This window comes from Podarcis raffonei, chromosome 10 (genome assembly GCF_027172205.1).
Source record: "Podarcis raffonei isolate rPodRaf1 chromosome 10, rPodRaf1.pri, whole genome shotgun sequence".
Taxonomy (NCBI): domain Eukaryota; kingdom Metazoa; phylum Chordata; class Lepidosauria; order Squamata; family Lacertidae; genus Podarcis; species Podarcis raffonei.
Window position 1 is genome coordinate 32,228,989 of NC_070611.1, and position 5,989 is coordinate 32,234,977.

A 5,989-nucleotide genomic window follows, 5' to 3' on the forward strand; every position below is an offset into this window, starting at 1 on the left:
GAGAGCTTCTGTAGCCAAAACAGCATCATCTACACAAAAGAAGAAGGTATCAGCTGGCTCAGGGAAACCCACAAGTTTGCAACAATACAAAAAAATATACAGTGATACCTCGGGTTAAGTACTTAATTCATTCCAGAGGTCCGTTCTTAACCTGAAACTGTTCTTAACCTGAAGCACCACATTAGCTAATGGGGCCTCCTGCTGCTGTCGCACCGCTGGAGGACGATTTCTGTTCTCATCCTGAAGCAAAGTTCTTAACCCGAGGTACTATTTCTGGGTTAGCGGAGTCTGTAACCTGAAGCGTATGTAACCCGAGGTACCACTGTACATTTTTTTTGCAGGGTGGGGACCAAGACAGGGGTGGGGGAGAATCCAAACAGTCCAATAAGAACTTAGCTTGCTCAGCAGGCATGGAATGTTGAAGAACTGGCAGTGTGCAGGGCCGTCTTACCCATAGAGGCTAGTGGTGCAGGGCGCCAGGGCGCCAAGTTCTGGAGGGTGCCAGGGAAGAGGTGGAGGCTGGGAGTGGCACCTTCTGGCATCAGCTCGCTGCCCTCACCCACCTCCTCCATTCCACGCCGAAGCAGCACCGCGCCCAGAGCCTCCGCTTGCCGTGGCCAGCTGAGCTGGGAGCCGCCGTGTCCAGCCTTCACCTCTTCCCCGCTGGAGGAGCTGCCCTCCAGCCGCTGCCCGCCTCCTCCAGCCCCGCAAAGCTGGGCACATCACCAGCAGCGCTGTCTTCCCTAAAAAAGGTTGGCAACTCTGGGAGACACGGGGGGGGGTGTCGGAGGGTTCTTTGCACCATGGCGCCTGATATACTTAAGATGGCCCTGGAAGTGTGGACAAGGAAACTGAGGCAGAGAGGAAAGGGAATGAGGTATCCTAGAAAAGGTGGTGGCTGGCTGGCTGGAACCCTGAACAGGAGCATTCCTTATGGCAACCTTTTACAGCAAGCCCCACTCATTATTTTTTTATTTTCCCAACTGAGCTACAGAGCAATATTACCACCGCACCTATCTCCATTGTCTTGAAGTTTAAAAACTCTGGGGTTTGTGAAAAATTGCAGGTAACATAAGGTGCAATCCTATGCACGCTCACAAAGTAGTAAGCCTCAAATTTAATTATAAATAATATTACAATGTTAAAAATATTATATTAAAATATTTATATGACGCCCTCTGGAGGGGGTAATGGTCAGGGGTCCCTTTACCTTTACCTTAATCATCATCCCACTTTTGTCCTTGCTTCTGCATGTCAAACATCAAGCCCCAACCCCCAGGTCTTACCTCCAACACAACTGGGCTCTGGCTGAAGTAGCTGACCTCAGGGATCATGGTTTGAAGGATGAACAATCATGATCTGACCTGAGCAGAGGAAGGCTCAGACTCAGCCAGCATTATCAGGGATGAAGGACATATGGAGGGCCATCAGGTTCCCCATCTCTGGAACCAAATAATGGGTGTAAAAAGCTCTATCGTCTCTCCCATGAACAGATTGCCCTCCCTTGATCAGGATTATTAACTCTCTCTTTTTTCTAGTAAAGTTCTAGACAACTTTCTATATTTACACCTCCAAGAACTAAAACAGTACGTATGGCTATAATTGGCAGTAACATTACAAATGCCATATCTGATATTCCAGCTATTAACATTCCATATCACTTTCCAAGTAATTCGAACTATTAAATTACACTTCAAATATAACTTGGTGCTTACACTGTCTTCAGTATTAGGGTTCCCATGGCAACCGTAACTCTGTTCCTCTGTCTCGGTTATAGTTTACATCAGAGTTTATTACATTCGTTATACTACGCGAACACTTAGGTGGCTGGGTTATAAATATTGCAGGAAATATATCTGAAATATTCTGACTTTGGAGCAAAGTTCCAGGGTTTTGCACTAACCAAGAAATCCTGCATATAATCCTAGGACTCGCTGTTCACATATCTAGGCATTTCAATCCACTTTTCACTACTTAGTATTCAGTTACGGTACTGATGTGAGCCATCTCTTTTGCAATGATGGCAAGGTGACACGTCAGCTCGGAATGCAACATCATTTATTTCGTCATTTCTCAAGGTGGTGCGTGATAAAGAAATATGGTAAATGGAACCATAAAATCTTTGCTGGCTGTTTCACATACAGAGGTTATGGTGGAAGTTGGGTCAGCTCTTCCCTGCTTGCCACAGGACCTGAAGCAATACGTTGCTGAATTAGTCATAACGATGTTGTTGGCTGCATACAGTATTTCATCCAGGATCAGAGACAGCATGGGAGATACAGCAGGAGATGGTAGCTACTGCTTTCAAGTCCTGCTTGTGGGTTTCTCAGAGGCAAATGGTTGGTCACTGTGGAAAACAGGATTCTAGTTGAGATAGGGCTCTTCTGACGTCTCTGTGGCAATTGCATTCTTTTACTGAGCCGGTCATTCAGTGCATCTTCCTCTGAACACTTCAGGGTTTTAAAGGTTCCAAAATCCCATCTACTAACAGCAAACACCTAACCTTGAAAAAAGTACTGGCTGCCAACTGAGGCCATATTGCTTGTCAGACGCTGCAGACAGCCACAGACAGTACTTATGAGAGGTGTGACCCACTTCATTTATCACTCCCAGCAACCTGCATGCTCTGCAGTTCACAGTTTATGGATGTGCGTCTCCCTCCTCATTCTCTGCTAAAGTAAGAGCTCAAGCAAGATGCAAGAAGCCACAGTCCCTAGAACCTGGTGTGTTCCTATTTCTGGCGCAAATGGAGCATAATCTCCATGTATTATTGAAAGACATGGCATTTGGGTCAGTACTTTACCTTTCCCCCATTTTTATGTTGTCATTTTCAAGGCGAGCGCAGAACAGGTCGTCAAGGACAAAGCCCCAAAGAATAAAGAAATGATACCTTTCAATCAATGGACCGACAATAAGACAACACCTGCAACTTATAAACGGATTGCTTACAGATGCAGACTTTGTTTCGACAAATATGACAACATTTGGAATGAGTTTATACAGAATGTAGAAGGCTGTTAACATCTACATATGTATTAGGATAATAACACTATATCAGTTTATATAAGAATGTATGGGAGTATATTGCATTAGATTTTTGTATCTTGTTTTGCCCCCCCCCCATCTTTCGTATACACATCTTTGCTTCCCCCCCTCACTTTCTCCCCTTTTCCCCCTTTGTATCACTTTATTTCTTTATAAATGAAATACTTGCTATAAAAAAAATAATATTAAACCAAAGGACAAAGCCCCAAAGAGAACAAGTCTGTGTCGCATGGTCTTATGCATACCAAAGTGTGCAATATCACACTTTCTCCTGAGAGGGGGGCGGGAAATGTGGTTGGACCAGATAGCAAGGCAGTAGCAAAAACAACAGTTGGCCAGGACTGTTTCAAAGTTTACAGCAAGGGTGGGGAACCTCAAGGGCTGGGAGCCAAATGTGAGCCTCCTAGCCTTTCTATGTGGCCCTCTGGGATCTCTCTAGAGACCACCCCCCAACCCCTCACCGGCCCTCCCTCATGCCCTCCTTGAATGCTTTTGTGTAATAATAATAATAATAGTAATTTATTATTTGTACCCCGCCCATCTGGCTGGGCTTCCCCAGCCACCCTTGGCAGCTTCCAACAAAGATTAAAAATACAGTAAAATGTCACACATTAAAAACTTCCCTGAACAGGGCTGTCTAGATGGGATATGCCTTTAACTGTAATAATGGCTCTTGCCTGGCTGACCGGATAGAGATGGGTAGATGTAGAAACCTCTGGCGTTCCTACGGCTGCATCTTAGCCTGCTGTACAAAGGTAACAGTTACATCCATCTACTTTGGCATCACCCATCAGCCCTCAGAAGGGTCTGCCCAAGATAATGTGGCCCTCCACCCCTGCCTCACAGCGTTAGATTCACGGACCAGGTGAGCCTGCCCACACTAATTGTGGTCTTCTTCCCCCACACGGCCACATGCGATCCTGTTTGCCCATTGCCACTTGTCCATCATCACTGGACCATTACAGTGGTACCTCGGGTTACATATGCTTCAGGTTACATACACTTCAGGTTACAGACTCCGCTAACCCAGAAATAGTGCTTCAGGTTAAGAACTTTGCTTCAGGATGAGAACAGAAATCGTGCTGCGGTGGCGCGGCGGCAGCAGGAGGCCCCATTAGCTAAAGTGGGGTTTCAGGTTAAGAACAGTTTCAGGTTAAGTACGGACCTCCAGAATGAATTAAGTACTTAACCTGAGGTACCACTGTATTGTAAAATGATCATCCCTTCATCTTACAGAAGTGAGAAATTCCACAGGGAGTTTTAGTTTTTACTGCTGTTTCATTGAAGGGCAGGAGTGAAAGTTGAGGTTTCTACTTACCTTGTAAAATGGGCTTTCTGGCAAATAACCAGATTAATGTTGCTATGGAATTTCGGGGTTGTTGCCATGGAAATATATCCCCTTGTACAGAGGAGTAATGAAGCTACTTTTTGTTTCCTTTTTTAAAAACCTAAGCCCACATTAAAGTCTGGAATCAGTTAATTCCTAAATTTCTGAATATTAAAATCTGGTTCTATATCTGACACTCTAGCTTCTCTTTATTCCAACCTAGTTATTTCCAACCGTCTGTTATAAGATTAAAAAAATTCACCAGTAGTACCTTTCTCCACATCCCCTCTTTTTAATTTCTAAAACTTCCATTTATACCACTTTAGTGTACCTGAGCTCTGTGTAGATTACTTCTCAAGCCAAGCTGGGTAAATAATTAAATCAATCAAGCATTTTAGCTATTTCAAATGAACTACGTGCATTAAACAAATTTTCATCGCACTGCCAGTTGCCATACCAGAGTGTCTCTCTCTCTCTCTCTCTCTCTCTCTCTCTCTCTCTCTCTCGCACACACACACACACACAAAAAGAGAGATTTACAGACACACTGGGGAGAAACACAGAAAATGGTTTAAAGGGAGGGGGTATAAAAAGTTGTGTACATGTTATTCATATTAAATGCCCACAACTATTCACTTGATAAAATGCACCCTTTCACGTACCATCTAAGATTAGGTATAATGAGAATTGCCTTCCTGTTAATTCTCCTGTTTGATCTTCCTCTTTTTATCTTCTTATATCTTTCCTGATTATAGTTTTGCATTTTCACATCTGCTGTTAAGTTTTCAATATGTCATTTAGGCATGCATAGTGGCAGAAGTTTTTTTTTGAGCAGGAACTTGGGTGAACTGAGTTCCCTTACCTTTTAAAAATCAAATAATTATTTTGTTGTTGTTGTTGTTGTTGGCCGGGTGTTGGGGGGGAGGGGCAGAGCAAGAATGGATACACACCCAATGCCTGAGCCAAAAATCCACCTATATCTATAATCAATAAAGCCGTGGCCATTTTTTAATCCAGATCATCGTCAGCTTGAGTTTATTAATCACATCTTACATTTAGCCACTGCCCAGGGTGGGCGGGTGTGGCACTGCAACTGGGACCACAATAAAGAAACAAACTCCGTGGTGAGTTCCCCCATCTTTTTTTCTGGAAAGAAAGCACTGCAGAGTGGGGAATCCACTTATTATTAAGCCAGGGAAGGGCTACAGCTCTGTGGTAGAACACCTGCTTTGCATGCAGAAGGTCCCAGGTTCAATCCTTGTAATCTACGGGGGGGGGGGGAGAGAGAAGAACCCTGCCTGAATCCCAGAGAGCTGCTGGCAGTCAGTGTAGGTTACACTGAGCTAGATGGCCAATGGTTTGACTCTGCTTCCTATGTTCCTATGTAATTTGAAAATGAGTAGTTTTGAGGCAGGCCAGGCTGGGCAACATGTTCCGGTTAATTGGGTGTTCTGGAGTGTATTTAGATGGATGAGGCACAAATTGCGGTGTACTGCCTGGGTTCCTGATACCGCCCTAATCATAAGTAGAGCCAGGTTGTTGGTGTCCTCCAATGATTCTTCAAACAGCTCTTGTTTATTCACAGGCCAGAACAGAACTGAACTGAAGGGTTCAGCC

General features: G+C 44.4%; 1 long non-coding RNA gene across 1 annotated transcript; it reads right to left on the reverse strand.

Annotated features, from left to right (window-relative positions):
- Positions 1 to 2,041: 2,041 nt before the first annotated feature.
- Positions 2,042 to 3,817, reverse strand: LOC128422640 (uncharacterized). Its single transcript, XR_008332549.1, has 2 exons — positions 3,732 to 3,817; positions 2,042 to 2,347 (listed from the first exon to the last, which is right to left on the reverse strand). It is a non-coding gene; the product is annotated as an uncharacterized LOC128422640 (long non-coding RNA).
- Positions 3,818 to 5,989: the final 2,172 nt, after the last annotated feature.